We start from the raw sequence: 15,851 nt of genomic DNA, 5'->3' as shown, positions 1-15,851 counted from the left end.
CCATCCACACAGGGGAAGGCAGAAGAAAAGCCCAGATAGACTATATCCACCGAAAAGGGGTACGGAGCGCTAAGGCAGTCTACGTAGACTCAGCTATGCACCCAAACAAGTCAAGGGCTACACCAGTGGCGGCCATAGTAAACGTTAATCTCCTAGAAATCATGAGCATGACACTCACGGAATGCACAGTCACCGAGGCAGAAGCCGCAGCGATTGCACTAGCCATTCAGCACGGGGATGCCACAAACCGAGAACTACACATAATCACCGACTCACTGGTGGGATGTCGGCTCCTCTTAGAAGGACGAATACATAAGAGGCTGCATAAACTAACAAACTGTAGCACCTCCTCTGACCCATCGCTCAACCAACAAATCACCTGGATACCAGCGCACTCAGGACTCGAGGGCAACGACGTCGTGGAGAGCATAGCTCGAGGATCTGCAAACCGATCAGGCTACACACACACACACACGACGCCCAACTAGACATGACACCAATACCTACGGCCTATAACACCAGATTACAACAGTTTCGATCAATGTGTCAACTCCAGCCCCACCACACAAGTAGCTGAAAGCATAGGGGGCTAGGGACTGGAGGCAGCTCGAAACCAACGCCGTCCCAAATTTTCATAAATACAGCATAATATTCCCTGAACACTACAATGACGCATGCCCGTGTTGCGACGAGACACCCACAGCATACCACGTCATGTGGAGCTGCATTGGCAAAAACCAGACAACCTACAAACACACTATGCACGAAGGAGCAGTGGGAGGCCTCTCTGTCCAGCTCTGACCCGACGATCCAGCGCAACCTGAGGTCTCTTTGATTTGGCTGCACTCGCTGCACTAGATCCTTGGAGTTCTGCGCCGATGCCGCCAGAGTGCAGAGTCAGTTCAAGTGCAGCTTGGCAGTGGCTGCTTCCAAAACAAACGAATGGTCGAGTGCAGGCCTGATTGTCTGCTAGCCTTGGCGTCGCTACCAAATTAGAGCCAACCGCGTGCCGCCACAATCCCGAACCATGTTAAGAATTTTTCAAGCAGGAAATCCCAAGGAGTGTCGCCATGAACCAACCCCAAGAAATTTAATTAATATTCGTTTCATATAAAAAAGGAAGGTGCTGCACGTATACATGCAGAAGATTTACGAATATGCGCTAAAATGCTGCCCATGAGGCTCGACCTGACCGCTTAGGTTTACAATTATGACGCCATGAACAGTTCCTCACCTCTTCCGTTCAAGGGAGAACTGAGCGAACTGTCATTGTTTCATTTAAAGACTACAGTCATATCTTGTTCACTTCTCCGACCTACACATGGGCGCCGCTATATTACTGCACTAGAGCTGCACTTCCACTCGGGAGAGTGCAAGCCAGCCTAGAACTCATGCTGCACTATTCTGACACTTTTGCATAACGAAGACGAAAGTGTAGCAGGTGCACGCTCCACTGGCAAAACGAATGCAAAAGTGCTGCACTCCTTGAACCGGCGCAGAAAGTGCAGCCAAATCGAAGAGACCTCTGGTGTCCCAGGCAAGAGAAACAGCCATGACCACTGGAGTCCTGACATAAGGACACCACCCGGTGCAGAAAATTCTCAATAAATGTTTCTTCTACTACTACTACTACTACCATCCATGGTAATGGGACACTCGCTTGTTTTATTCCATGAGCTGAATCACATTCAGTGCTTTTTACATGCAATCATATTCTTCATTCAGTCAGTTATTTGCCCCTTTCCACATGACATCAAGTGTGGTGTTAATGCGGTTTCTGGTGGCATTAAATGCAACTGAAGCTATCTGCCTAGCTCAGTTTCGTCATGTTGGCCACAGTCAACCCTACAAAATTACCTGCACTGTCACCCCGACACATCTGCCAGTTGTTCATTCTGCCACTCAAACCTGTCCGAGAGACCCTCCAAAGCATGGAGGCCAAGAGGTCCGTACCAGGAGGGGTGATGGACACCACCAAGCGTCTAAACTGAAGTCGTCCACCGGGGCCAAAGCCTGAAGGCACAGGTGGTTAGAACACTTCCTTGTGATGCACTACCAGGCGGTCACGAGTCGCGAAAGATCCACAGGTGGTTCACAAATGTCCACATGCATAGCCTGGAACAGCAACAATACACATCACCATCTATGGTGACCAACCGCTCCAAGCAGTGCCAGCAGCAACAGTATGCATCAGAACTAAAACTAGGTAGCAGTGAAAATAATCACCTACACAAAAGGCCTGGCTGACTGGAATTTTCCACTCAAGCTGCAGTCTTGCAGCCAAGTTAATCTCTTACATATTATCTCAACATCACCAACTAAGATGACAGCAAAAAGGAGCTCGTAGCAGTTTCAAGCACAGACAGAAAAAAGCACGCGATTTCACATGAATGAAAACTATCTGCCAGAGAAAATTTTCATGCTATCTGTCACAGTGATCCTTTTTCCTTATTACTGACCATCAACCTCTAACACTGTTCTAACATGTGCCAAACAGGCTAGTGTTCCTCCTTGGGTACAGGTCTTGCACATATGGAAGAAGCAGCCATATAAGCAACATGCAAACAACTAATTCAGTACTGCTCTTTGAACACTGTACTCTGCCTTGCAAACTTTTTTTTTTGATAGACCAACACTAAACATCAAATCTGCCCTCCAAACTGTATCTGCACTACTAATGACTCCAATGTATTTAAAGAGCCTTACCAAATAAATTATCTCATTTCTCATTTTGTACTGAACACATACTCTGCACAGTCCCAAAGCACCTCTGCTCTTGATGGCCCAAGTGGACTCCTGGAAGAATCTTTGCCTTGGAAGGTAGACTCCCGTCAACCCATCCAATATTTCTTTGAGAACATTTGTTGAGAGGAAAAAATGCTGTGGTCTATATGGCTCAGGCCACTGTTTCCAAGAATAGTTTTTAGAAGATCTAGCACATATTCGTGCAGAGTACACAGTGAGCCTGACAGATACAGAGAACTTGCATACAGCCTCAAAGTACTTCACATAAACAATGCAGTGGCCAAAATATAACAGATCATATTAAGATCCCTCACAAGCCCAGTCATGAGCTTGAAACACTTATGAAAGGAAGCATAGCAGAGGTGGTCCCTTTTAGACACTGAAACTCAATGTCCCTTTAGATCATTGAACATCAATAGAACGTAGCAAAAATGTTTGCTTTCATGGGATGTAACATGAAAAAGAGACTCAGGCTATGAGGGTCACCATAGCGGACTGCTCTGGATAATTTCAACCACCTGGAGTTCTTTAACATGTATTGACATTGCGCAGTACGCGGGCCTCTAGCTTTTCGCCTCCACTGAAAAGTGACCACCAAAGCCGGGATTGAACCTGCGTCTTTCACGTCAGCAACCAAGCACCATAACCGCTCAGCCACCACAGCGGCTCAGCATAGCAAAAACAGTCTACACGAAAGCATTCATTTTAATTCAGACAAAATTTATGAAGTCTTTGGTTTTTCACTGTCTAAAACAAAGCTTCAAGTACTATTTTTGAAACCTTCAACATACTTTATTTCTGAAAATCCAGTTTTTATTCACGTTCAATCGCTGGCATGGTCCCGGCATTCAACCACCAGTTGCGGCCCCTCTCCAGACTTGTGGTAATATTCATTAAACTCTGCACATAGTTAGCACCAACATCATGCAATATATGACACATGAAAGAGCAGCTAATACCGGTCTTTCTGCCAATCCGTTTATCCCCATCTGCACCAACGTACACTTTTCCTGGCAGCTATCGTCGACACCCAGATTGTGGCCATGACATCACATGCAAACTATCTGTGCAGCTGCGTAGTGATTCATTGTGGTTTGTCTTTTTTTTTTTTACTCTTCTCTATTGCCAGCACAGACATTGAAAAGTAACAGGAACTGGCTGAGACTTCAGCGAAAATTAACACCTGGCCACCATTCACTAGCATCACAGAACTCAGGAGCTCATTGTGCTCACTACAACCACAAGGTCAGCCCTCTTCAGTTGGTCACACAGGGAGGAGCCATTCTGGCACAGGTAGCCAGTGGCAGCCTCCAAAATTAGCTGCTCCATGTCAAAGGAGCCTTTGTCAAAAGTACAGAAACCAAGGGGTTTGCTTCTGGGCCATGCTGTCTGGCTCGTTAGGCATCGCCAGTGTTCCAAATCTCTTGAAAGTGGGAGGTACACTCGCCCTCCTAAATACAGAACTTCTAATTAAGGATGCCACAAGAGCCCCACTACACACAAGAGCTCTTGAGGTCTACTTTAGACAAAAGCTGTATCTGAACATTGCAAACACATGTGCAGAAGCTGCAAAGTGTGGCACTTCTTTGACACTGCCCCAATCCAAAACATCGAATGAGTGGCCTCACTGCACTCAAGATCGCAGCCATTAACACCTCAAAAGAGTACCAATCATGGAAAAAAAAAAGCATCAGGACACCATGGTGGAGGTAAATCACCCAAGTTTTCCCCGAGAAAGGGAAAGCTTCACAGCCCCCACACATTGTTCATGTATTTCCACAATGCCATTAGTACACATAGGTCACAGACCAGAGAACGTTTCCTTTTTATGCAAAGCGCTGAATAATCACACAACCACAAGCCAACTAGAGCAATGGCATTTGGGACATCAAGGAAATGCATTTCCGCAGGCTTTCAGTAAAACAGGTAGCACTGCTAATTGGGCGACTTATGGCTTGCAAAAATACACGACGTACACTTACTGTCCAATTTCTCGCACTCTTCCAGTACTCCATCTGCAAGGCTCTGAACTACAATGAGCAAAAACTTTTTTTGAATCTGCACTACTGAATAAATGAAAGCATCAGTAAGATGAGACATGGAGATACCATCTTTACTTGATCCCAATCTCACTATTACTTTCATACAATTCAAAGTTACCTAGCGTCCGGCACCACACCTGAGCAACCTGCATATGAACGCACCATATTTGCGTCTTGGCACTTACTTGATTTGGACTCAGGCTCCTGTACTTGACTCCCCGAACCTCGTAGTTGAGACAGATGACGTCCACCTCACGGCGTGTCTTGTTCACAAAAAGCAAACGAAGCTCCTCTGCTTCCCCAGCCATGAATGCTGCAATTAAGAGAAGCCATGCCTTTTGTCTCGCTGTTCGCATCGCCAAATGGGCAACATGCCGGGCAACGGGCAAACTGTCTAGAAAGGTTTGCCCCACTGCTTGCTGGAGCTGGCTGGAATAACCTGGCAGCTACTTGCACACGGCAGCGTCGTGTAGACCTTGCACAGGCAATTCGAAGATTTGTGATATATAACAATCAGCAGAACAATGCCACGGCCTTTTCCGCAAACTCCGGTGCTGGTTCCTATGCACAAGGAAGCCACGTACTGTAGTTGAGAAACATCTTGCCTTCACGCACGGCTCGATCGGTCAGCGCGTGTTACTTCAGTCCTAATCATATCATTCAGCTGTTCGTGCAAAGAACTTTAGGCACAGTTCATGACATGTCAAGTCTTGCAGCAGCAACAAAAAGTTAACAAACAGCAACATGACCGTTTTTTGTTACGTTGAACAAAACTACAAACGTGCACTCGAAACATGCAACACCGTCATCACCTTTGTGCGGTTAGCCTAAACCATGCAGGAAAAAAACTCTGGAGGAAGCATCCGTTGAGACGCTCGAAGCCTAGTCATAAAAAGCAAAAAGCATACAAAAAAAAGAGTCAGTACCCTCCCCGTGACATCACGTGATGGCGTGCAGTGATTTCTATGAGCGCGCATGCGCGCACGAGTGCAGGAAAACTGAAACCATCTACCGAAACTACCGTTAGGAAACACTTTGAACGCGCTCAGGCGGGCGCCGCATCACGAAGTGCTGCGTGCCCTGGTGCAGGAGCTGCACAGAAATAGTTACGTCGGAGGTTTCGTTCCACCGGTGAGTGAATATTTCTTCAATAGTGCTGCGGTGAAAATAGGCGCCGTGGTTCTGCACGGGAAAGAATCGAATGGGTATGAATGGGGATTATTTTTTCAATACTGCGCGACAGGTTTTCGAACGACCGTGCAGCCAGATAACGGTGGACTGACGCATTGCAACGTTCGGATAATTGGTTGCCGACAAAATGGAGCGTTGTTTGCTCCCTGCATTTTCGTGCAGGGGACTTCAAGGCTGCGACAGGGAATCTTCGCCGACTGACAGAAAGTCCCGTGTCACCGCTTACTCTTGCTTCAGCAGGTAGCATGCGTGTAGACAAATTAACAGCAGTGTTTATGAGCGATTAGCTGACTGACATCTTTTCGTGCTTCGTAACCCTAATATTTCAGTGAGAGTGAATACTTCTATATTATGCACGACTGGAATATGCATATATGCAAAATTTTGTTGCATCAATTGTAAGCAGCACGTTCAGAACTGTCGCGGTATACCACATGACACCTGACACGACAACGTCTGTCGACCGCCCTACGTGGTTATGCAATGCCCCCTGAAGAACATGCCTGAAGCGTCTTTTCTGACCGCCGTAGAGCGCGTACCCGCCCTATGGCGGCGCTGCGAGATGACCCCTTAACCGTGTAATTAGGCTATTGAGTCGACGACTAAGATACGGGGTGATGGAAGTCAACAGGGAAGTGTACGAGGTTAGGCCCCACCCTTTTGCACAGGATGGCATCCAAGCTACGGTGGTGCCACTGGCAAGAAGGTGGGTAGTAGGATAGGTCGCCAGGCAACAGCTTTTTTGGGGGGACCCAGAGCTCTGAAGGAACCAGTGTAGAGAAGGAAGAATTAAGATAAAAGGGACAATGGAACCATAGGGGAAGAAAGAGACGCAAGCGCCAGGGCCAAGTCAATTCAGATATAGGTTTCATTAACATGCAAGGTGGCAGGAATACACTGAAATGGGAGGAAATAAAAGAACAGTTAAGGCAGGAGGAATTACTGGTATATGGTTTAGTGGAAACACATCTTAGAGACATGGAGCAACCACCCTGTAAACCAGACTACGCATGGGAATATTGCAATAGAACAGAGGGCAGCACAAAGGGAGGTGGAATTGGGGCATTCATTCATAAAAGTATGAATTTTCAAAGGGTTAGACTGGGATGCAAGGAACATTTATGGCTAAAAGGAACAGTGGCAGGCAAGCAAACACTCCTTGGCTTTGTATACCTGTGGACAGGGGCTAATGCCAAAGAGGAAAACAGGAAAATGTTAGAATGTATTGCAAGCGACATTGATGAGCTAGGAGGACAGGGCGAGATAACTATATTAGGCGACATGAACGCACACATAGAAGACCTGGATCGGTACACGGATTCGACAGGAAGCATGCTGCAGGACATGTGTGACAGGCATGATTTAGTTGTATGCAACAGCACCGAGAAGTGTGAAGGGCTCATAACATGGGAGGCGGGGAGTCTGCACTCGACGATAGATTATGCACTAATGTCACAGAGGATGTATAACAGATTAGGGGTAATGAACATAGATGAAGATGGTTCCAGAAGTCTAGGTAGTGACCACAAGCGTATCAAGTTGAGCTTCAGAAGAAAAAGCAATGTAGGACTGAAGCGAGATGAACAATCAGGGGGGAATTTTTACTCAGAAAAGCAATTGGAAGCAGCAGCCAAACAAATCGATAAAGTAATTTTTGAGGATAGTGAAACAGAATGGACTTATACCAAATTAACTCGATTACTGGAGCTAGAGCTAGCTAAGGTGCGAGTAAAGCTAAAAGCGAAAAGACGCAAACCCAAGAGTTGGTGGGATGAGGAGGTCAAGAGGGCAATAGAGAAGCGCCAGGAAGCGTCCAGGGAACACAGATATTCCAAGAAGAAGGGGGAACCAAAATCCGAAGTAGACAGAAAATGGGATACCTTCATAAAGTGTAGAAGGGACGCATCCTATATGATTAATGAGAGAATTAGAAGGGTGCCCAATGGATGTCAAAAGTAAATAAAAAGGATAGAAAAGCAGCCCAAAAATTCTGGAAACATCTAAATGCAATGAGTAATAAGACTAGGCTAGAACAAAGGTTTACTGTTACAGATGAGGGTATTCGACTAGAAGGGGATGAAGCAATAAAACACATAGGAACAAGGATGACGGAAAAATTCACAGCAAAGCACGTGGTACAAAATTTATCGAAGGAGGATAGACCGGTTACAGCAATAGCTTCACTTGAGCAAGGAGAGTGGGAAAGGGCAGAGAAGAAGGTTCCTAGTGGCACATCAACAGGGCCAGATGGTATCCCGATTATGTTGATAAAGAAGTTAGAACCAAAATCCAAGCAAACATTAATACAAGTAGTGAACAAAATGATAGTGGATGAGAAAGTCCCCGATGAATGGTGATTAAGTAGAATGAGCATGATATATAAGAGAAAGGGGGACAAAGCAGACGTAAGTAACTATCGTCCCATAACAGTGACATCTGTGGTTTACAGGGTGGTGATGCAGATTATAAAGGATAGACTGCAGGCTTGGGTGGAGAACGAGGGGGTGTTAGGGGAACTACAGAATGGGTTCCGGAAACAAAGGAGGTTGGAGGACAATCTGTTTTCATTGACACAGTATATAGAAATTGTGGAAAAGGAACACAGGCCCTTATGGCTAGCATTTCTGGATATTAGGGGAGCCTATGACAACGTTACTCAGGAGCATTTGTGGGACATACTGGGCACATTGGATGCGGAAAATGGAGTAATTAATCTTTTAAAAGATATATATAGAGGTAACAGAGTGCTCATAAAATGGGGAAAAAAATGTATCAGGGCCTGTAGAGATACAGCGGGGGCTTAGGCAAGGATGTCCTCTGTCCCCTTTGTTCATGTTGTACCTGCAAGGGTTGGAGATCAAGCTAGAGGGGAGCGGACTAGGCTTCAACCTTTCTTTTTTCAATCAAGGGGAATGGATTAAACAGTCATTACCGGGATTAATATACACAGATGATATAGTGCTAATGGCTGACATCAAGAAAGACTTGCAGAAGTTGATAGACATATGCGGTACAGAGGGAGATAGATTAGGTTTCAAGTATAGTAAGGAAAAATCTGCAGTCATGGTAATTAATGAAGAGGGCGGCAAGCATAGAATACAGGAGTTCGTGCTAAATGTAGTGAATGAGTACAAGTATCTTGGGGTGTGGATAAATAACAGTGCTGAGTATCTGACAGAGCATGAAAAATATGTAATGAATAAAGCTAGTAGGAATGCAGCTGTCATGAAAAATAGGGCACTGTGGAATTACAATAGGTATGAGGTGGTAAGAGGGATCTGGAAAGGGGTGATGGTCCCTAGCCTGACCTTCGGGAATGCGGTCCTGTGTATGAGGCCAGATGTTCAAGCAAGGCTGGAAATTAGGCAACGGGGAGTAGGGAGGTTAGCATTGGGAGCACGTGGCAGTACACCAAATCAGGGGGTACAGGGTGATATGGGATGGGCGTCTTTCGAGAGCAGAGAGGCTAGCAGTAAGATAGCATTTGAGGAACGATTGAGAAAGATGGAGGAAAAGCAGTGGGCTAGGAAAGTTTTCAGATACCTGTATATAAAGAATGTTGACGCGAAATGGAGAAAGCGAACTAGAAAATTGACAAGCAAATATCTGGACAGCAGTAAGGGGGCAAATCAGCAGTTATCAGTTAAGAAAAAGGTTAAAGAAACAGAGGGAGCTCTGTGGAAAACAGGGATGCTAACGAAATCGGCACTGGGAACATACCGGACCTTTAAACAGGAAATTGTCAAAAGAAAATATCTATGATAACTGTAGGGGAAGCTCTTTGTTGTTTGAGGCCAGGACTGGAGTTTTGCAGACTAAGACGTATAAAGTCAGGTACCATGAGAGAGACACTTTGTGCATTGCGTGCGGAGAGGAGGAGGAAACGGCTGAACACTTGATACTTTTCTGTAAAGGGCTTCACCCTACAGTGGAAAGCAGCGGGGCTGACTTACCCAAGGCATTGGGGTTTAGGGATAGTGAAGGAAATGTGGATTTTAATAGGTTAGAAGTAACCAAGCGAAGGTTATACGATTGGTGGCTAAAAGCAAGACAGGAGTAAAATTTCACAAGACATGGCTAGGTGGCTTGAGCCACCGCCCGATTTAAAGGGTTCAGCCGTATCCATCCATCCATCCTTCCATCCTAGCAGACGACACGCAGTCAGCACAGAATTTTTTTGTGACTGCCGTTGCAGCAAAAAGTATGCCTTCTGGTGCGCTGTTTCTTATATTATTTGTGTGGTCTGTTTAGTGTTACCGTTTGACAGGTGACGTGTCGATGACTGCAGTTGCTGGAGGGAGTAGCGAGCGAAAATGCATTGCTGTTGCGTTCCGTTTTGCATGTTCAGTTAGCGAAACAAGAAACCCAGCGCTTCGTTCCATGAAGCTCCTGCCGACTTAGAACTCCTGGAAAGACGACTCAATGTAATTCGAAAAAAAAAAAACAAAAAAAACTGGCAGCTAAACACAACATCAATTTATTCTGCAGTTTGTAGATTGCATTTACAGCCAAGGAAATGCTACTGTCGACAGTTTGACTGCCCATCAAGACTGGGGTGGACTCTTTTACCCGACGTCAGCGCTCCTAAGAGTGTTACAGGGCCTCAAGAAGTTCGTCGATATCATGCTCAAAGACCGAACCCATCTTCAAAGGCCACTGGACACATGCTTGCTCTAAAACTAGTGTGAATAAAATAGCAGGTTCGCCTGTCCCGACCTGTGAGAACAAGATAGCGGCCACAGGGACGCACCACTGCATATTATATGCAAGAAGTTCATCAAACTGTTGCTAACAAACCATGCACTTCACATAACAGACATGCAATTAAGAATTAACGCAGTTGCAAAGATATACAACAAGAAACCTCTTTCGCGAAAATTCTTGAAACGGCAGTAAGAATTAAACGATTTCCGCCGCCTTCATCGCACCGACGCATGCCATTTTTCCTTGTAAGTGCGCACGTGCCTGTGCCTTCCAGCACAGTTTTTTAAATATTCACACGTCGCTTGCCATGTCTGATGCTCGATCCCCTTGTTCCAGTAGTCATATGCACTTGCTGGTCATTTGGAGAAATCCGGTCAGTCAGGCCTGCTGTGTTACTCCCAAAGTCACTGTTTGTGTGTGCATCACACAGGAAACCCATAGGGAGCTGTGTTTCTTGCGAAAAGAATAGAGAAGAGGGGCATGGGTTTATTTGAAATTTGTCAACGTTATTCAGGGAGGTACCGTTCGGCGAAAGCTCGTCGGAGAGATGACCAGAAACATCGCAGGCTGGGCCTCCCAAGATCTGCTTCATCTGATCGAAACATCTCTCGCAATGCTCCGCAGCAAGATTGTAACAGGCGCGCTTCGCAAAGTTCTAAGAACGTTAGATATAAGGGATGTGCCCCCTGCGGGCCAACGACTCCCCAGGCATGTTACCACGATGTCTCCGGCTTCCATCCATTGAGCGCCATGCAGTCCTCCTTTGACACGGGTCACCTGGCTACAGTTGAGAGCTCAGGTAATTCCGGACTTCCTCCAGTCCTTATTCTATCTCATGGATTATTTTCCCTTTTTTGCTTGTCCAAAGTAGTTGATTTCTTGCCATTAATTGGCAACAGTACAATACAACCAGGCATCATGCAGTGTAAATACTTATTTTGCGGCATTTTTAGCTATTGCAAGCACTTGTTGCAATACGCATGTTTCGAACATGTTCCTTTTGTTGTAAACCGTCCAAAAGCTACTGGTTATGCAGCAGACAAAAGGTCCTAACGACACGATAGAACGGCGTGCACAGCATGCTTTTAGATTTCGAAATCGAAAGTGATGATCCACTTTCAATATTATGTGGAAGTCAGCTTAGACTTTTTAAGCATTTGCTGCACTCTGAGACATCCAAGAACATGTTTTTTGTCATTAACAAAATAAAAGTTGTTGCTCAAAGCCCGAAAAAAGGTTGAAACAGAATGATCGGGAGCCACGCATTACAGTCTCCCAGCCATTGAAACCAAAATTGGATGGATGGATGAATACGGCTGAACCCTTTAAATCGGGCGGTGGCTCAAGCCACCTAGCCATGTCTTGTGAAATTTTACTCCTGTTTTGCTTTTAGCCACCAATCGTATAACCAGCGCTTGGTTACTTCTACCCACTGAAAATCTACTTTCCCTTCGCTATCCTTAAACCCCAATGCCTTTGGTAAATCAGCCCCGCTGCTTTCCACTGCAGGGTGAAGCCCTTTACAGAAAAGTATCAAGTGCTCAGCCGTTTCCTCCTCCTCTCCACGCGCTATGCACAACGTGTCTATCTCGTGGTACCTGACTCTATACGTCTTAGTCCGCAAAACTACCGTCCTGGCCTCAAATAACAAAAAGCTTCCCCTACAATTATCATAGATATTTTCTTTTGACAATTTCCTGTTTAAAGGTCCGGTATGTTCCCAGTGTCGATTTCGTCAGCATCCCTGTTTTCAACAGAGCTCTCTGTTTCTTTAACCTTTTTCTTAACCGATAACTGCTATTTGCCCCCTTACTGCTGTCCAGATATTTGCTTGTCAATTTTCTAGTTCGCTTTCTCCATTTCGTGTCAACATTCTTTATATACAGGTATCCGAAATCTTTCCTAGCCCACTGCTTTTCCTCCATCTTTCTCAATCGTTCCTCAAATGCTATCTTAACTGCTAGCCTCTCTGCTCTCGAAAGACGCCCATCCCATATCACCCTGTACCCCCTGATTTGGTGTATTGCCATGTGCTCCCAAAGCTAACCTCCTTACTCCCCGTTGTTTAATTTCTAGCCTTGCTTGAACATCTGGCCTCATGCACAGGACCGCATTACCGAAAGTCAGGCTAGGGACCATCACCCCTTTCCAGATCCCTCTAACCACTTCGTACCTATGGTAATTCCACAGTGCCGTATTTTTCATGACAGCTGTATTCCTACTAGCTTTATTCATTGGATATTTTTCATGCTCTGTCAGATACTCAGCACTGTTATTTATCCACACCCCAAGATACTTGTACCCATCCACTACCTCTAGCATGAACTCCTGTATTCTATGCTCACCTCCCTCTTCATTAATTACCATGACTGCAGATTTTTCCTTACTATACTTGAAACCTAATCTATCTCCCTCTGTACCGCATATGTCTATCAACTTCTGCAAGTCTTTCTTGATGTCAGCCATTAGCACTATATCATCTGTGTATATTAATCCCGGTAATGACTGTTTAATCCATTCCCCTTGATTGAAAAAAGAAAGGTTGAAGCCTAGTCCGCTCCCCTCTAGCTTGATCTCCAACCCTTGCAGGCACAACATGAACAAAGGGGACAGAGGACATCCTTGCCTAAGCCCCCGCTGTATCTCTACAGGCCCTGATACATTTTTTTCCCCATTTTATGAGCACTCTGTTACCTCTATATATATCTTTTAAAAGATTAATTACTCCATTTTCCACATCCAATGTGCCCAGTATGTCCCACAAATGCTCCTGAGTAACGTTGTCATAGGCTCCCCTAATATCCAGAAATGCTAGCCATAAGGGCCTGTGTTCCTTTTCCGCAATTTCTACATACTGTGTCAATGAAAACAGATTGTCCTCCAACCTCCTTTGTTTCCGGAACCCATTCTGTAGTTCCCCTAACACCCCCTCGTTCTCCACCCAAGCCTGCAGTCTATCCTTTATAATCTGCATCACCACCCTGTAAACCACAGATGTCACTGTTATGGGACGATAGTTACTTACGTCTGCTTTGTCCCCCTTTCTCTTATATATCATGCTCATTCTACTTAATCACCATTCATCGGGGACTTTCTCATCCACTATCATTTTGTTCACTACCTGTATTAATGTTTGCTTGGATTTTGGTCCTAACTTCTTTATCAACATAATCGGGATACCATCTGGTCCTGTTGATGTGCCACTAGGAACCTTCTTCTCTGCCCTTTCCCACTCTCCTTGCTCAAGTGAAGCTATTGCTGTAACCGGTCTATCCTCCTTCGATAAATTATGTACCACGTGCTTTGCTGTAAATTTTTCCGTCATCCTTGTTCCTATGTGTTTTATTGCTTCATCCCCTTCTAGTCGAACACCCTCATCTGTAACAATAAACCTTTGTTCTAGCCTAGTCTTATTACTGATTGCATTTAGATGTTTCCAGAATTTTTGGGCTGCTTTTCTATCCTTTTTATTTAATTTTTCCATCCATTGGGCACCCTTCTAATTCTCTCATTAATCAAATAGGATACTTCCCTTCTACACTTAATGAAGGTACCCCATTTTCTGTCTTCTTCAAATTTTGGTTCCCCCCTCTTCTTGTAATATCTGTGTTCCCTGGACGCTTCCTGGCGCTTCTCTATTGCCCTCTTGACCTCCTCATCCCACCAACTCTTGGGTTTGCGTCTTTTCGCTTTTAGCTTTACTCGCACCTTAGCTAGCTCTAGCTCCAGTAATCGAGTTAATTTGGTATAAGTCCATTCTGTTTCACTATCCTCAAAAATTACTTTCTCGCTTCAGTCCTACATTGGTTTTTCTTCTGAAGCTCAACTTGATACGCTTGTGGTCACTACCTAGACTTCTGGAACCATGTTTATCTATGCTCATTACCCCTAATCTAATATATATCCTCTGTGACATTAGTGCATAATCTATCGTCGAGTGCAGGCTCCCCGCCTCCCATGTTATGAGCCCTTCACACTTCTCGGTACTGTTGCATACAACTAAATCATGCCTGTCACACATGTCCTGCAGCATGCTTCCTGTCGAATCCGTGTACCCATCCAGGTCTTCTATGTGTGCGTTCATGTCGCCTAATATAATTATCTCGCCCTGTCCTCCTAGCTCATCAATGTCGCTTGCAATACATTCTAACATTTTCCTGTTTTCCTCTTTGGCATTAGCTCCTGTCCACAGGTATACAAAGCCAAGGAGTGTTTGCTTGCCTGCCACTGTTCCTTTTAGCCATAAATGTTCCTTGCATCCCAGTCTAACCCTTTGAAAATTCATACTTTTATGAATGAATGCCCCAATTCCACCTCCCTTTGTGCTGCCCTCTGTTCTATTGCAATATTCCCATGCGTAGTCTGGTTTACAGGGTGGTTGCTTCATGTCTCTAAGATGTGTTTCCACTAAACCATATACCAGTAATTCCTCCTGCCTTAACTGTTCTTCTATTTCCTCCCATTTCAGTGCATTCCTGCCACCTTGCATGTTAATGAAACCTATATCTGAATTGACTTGGCCCTGGCGCTTGCGTCTATTTCTTCCCCTATGGTTCCATTGTCCCTTTGATCTTAATTCTTCCTTTTCTACACTGGTTCCTTCAGAGCTCTGGGTCCCCCCAAAAAAGCTGTTGCCTGGCGACCTATCCTCTACCCACGCTCTTGCCAGTGGCACCACCGTAGTGAATGCCATCCTGGGTAAAAGGGTGGGGCCTGACCTCGTACACTTCCCTGTTGACTTCCATCACCCCATATCTTAGTCGTCGACTCAATAGCCTAATTACACGGTTAGCCTCAACGACCCTCCTTTCCGTTTCGCCAGCCTGCCTCTGGACCTCTGGGATTGTGCATATGGTCACATGCACACTCTCAGAGGCCTCTCTAAGCCTACGCATCCCCACTTCCAACTGCTTCTCAAGATTCTGGCTCCTCCCCTGCAGCACATCATTGAGACCAGCATGGATAACGACAAGGTGTTCGCCATCTATGCTGCCCCCCACCACCTCCCGGGCTTTGGCCATTGCATCTACCATGCACTTCCCCGACTGAGCCTCCGCCTGCACCCGCCTGTCCGCCTTCACTGCCGTCAGAACGCCTCCCTCAACCCTTGCTACGTTTGAGTCCCCGACCACCAGAACCCTCCTGCGCCCTAACCGTTCACTTCCTAAC

At 45.6% G+C, this 15,851-nt stretch overlaps 1 long non-coding RNA gene across 5 annotated transcripts in view; it reads right to left on the bottom strand.

Annotated features, from left to right (window-relative positions):
• Window positions 1-15,851, bottom strand: part of LOC144115990 (uncharacterized) — a 39,607-nt gene that overhangs the window by 13,847 nt on the left and 9,909 nt on the right. For 3 of the 5 annotated variants that reach the window (XR_013311654.1, XR_013311656.1, XR_013311653.1), the window contains exons 2-3: window positions 4,973-5,100; window positions 1,954-2,115 (exon numbers count right to left, since the gene is read on the bottom strand). This is a non-coding gene — a long non-coding RNA (uncharacterized LOC144115990). The other 2 variants (XR_013311655.1, XR_013311652.1) reach the window with 2 other exon arrangements.

This window comes from Amblyomma americanum, chromosome 1, assembly GCF_052857255.1.
Source record: "Amblyomma americanum isolate KBUSLIRL-KWMA chromosome 1, ASM5285725v1, whole genome shotgun sequence".
NCBI classification, from domain to species: domain Eukaryota; kingdom Metazoa; phylum Arthropoda; class Arachnida; order Ixodida; family Ixodidae; genus Amblyomma; species Amblyomma americanum.
The sequence above is the reverse complement of the archived record's forward strand: the minus strand, read 5'-3'. Positions and strand labels throughout refer to the sequence as shown.